Genomic DNA, 1,109 nt, shown 5'->3' with positions numbered 1-1,109 from the left:
GGGAGCTTCGGCCGCGGGATGGAGAGGCCCCGGGCCCGGGCCGAGGTGCTCCGTTGTCATCTGCGTGACCGTGGCCTGGCGGACAAGCTCCGTCAGGAGGCTCCAGAGGGGATGTTCTGGCCTAGGGGCCGTACTTGAAGGGGGCAGCTTTGGGAGCCAGAGTTTTATTTCAACTCTTCTTGCATATACGCATTGACTGCCAAAAATGTGCAGAGGAAAACCAAAAATATCAAGAATAATTAAGACTTCATTCTCTAAGGGGGTTATCTTTAGAGCATTGCCACCCCCTCAACCCCAAATTGTTCTTACGCAGAACACCTGCCCTACGCAAATATATAGAGGAAGGTGCTTGAATTCTGATCCATCCTTGCGCTTTGAGTAGTGTGTAACAGGAGTGCTGCCAGAGACCTCCCGAGGAAGGGAAATCCGCCTGTAGCAGGGCGATAGAGAGCCACGGTAGCAATTACAGTGATACCTAATTTGTTGTATGTATTTTACCAGTGACGGACAGTCTCCGTTGAAAGAAGTCATGTCCAAACTAAAATCGCGTGCTCGTCTCTGACACTTTGTGGATGTATGGCTGACAACTCCGTCTCAGCGTGGCTAAAACGGAGCTCTTAATCTTTCTCCTTGGCTTCCGCTTGCCTCTTCTCTCAATCATGGTTGACATCGCCGTCATTGTACCTTCACTCAGGACCGTAACTTGGATGTCATCCGTTTGATTTGGAACCCTTAACCAGCTCTCACAGGCGTTACCTTTAACCGTTTCCGATTACTGCTGGTTAACATCACTATGCTTTTACTGTCCCTCCAAGCAATTAGCATGTTCATTCAAATTCTAATTATCTTCCACCCTGACTACCCTTACCATTTTGTACCATTTTCTGGTCTGAGCAAACGTGTCCTTAGTCTTGTCTGACTTTAATACATTAAGAACACTACTCCAAAGACCTTTTTTATGACTACTGTCTTCACTGTTTCACAGACTGGTTTGCATTTGTCCACCGAGGGCAAAGCTTCCCAGAAGAGATGAGCAGTTCTGACGGCTACCTGGCACTGAGACAAACGGGATGGTGCTCCCCCAGCCGCGCCAGCTCCGGTACTCGTCT

The sequence above is a fragment of the Egretta garzetta genome, unplaced genomic scaffold (genome assembly GCF_000687185.1).
Source record: "Egretta garzetta isolate BGI_Z169 unplaced genomic scaffold, ASM68718v1 scaffold341, whole genome shotgun sequence".
NCBI lineage: Eukaryota > Metazoa > Chordata > Aves > Pelecaniformes > Ardeidae > Egretta > Egretta garzetta.
This window is presented reverse-complemented; position numbering follows the sequence as displayed.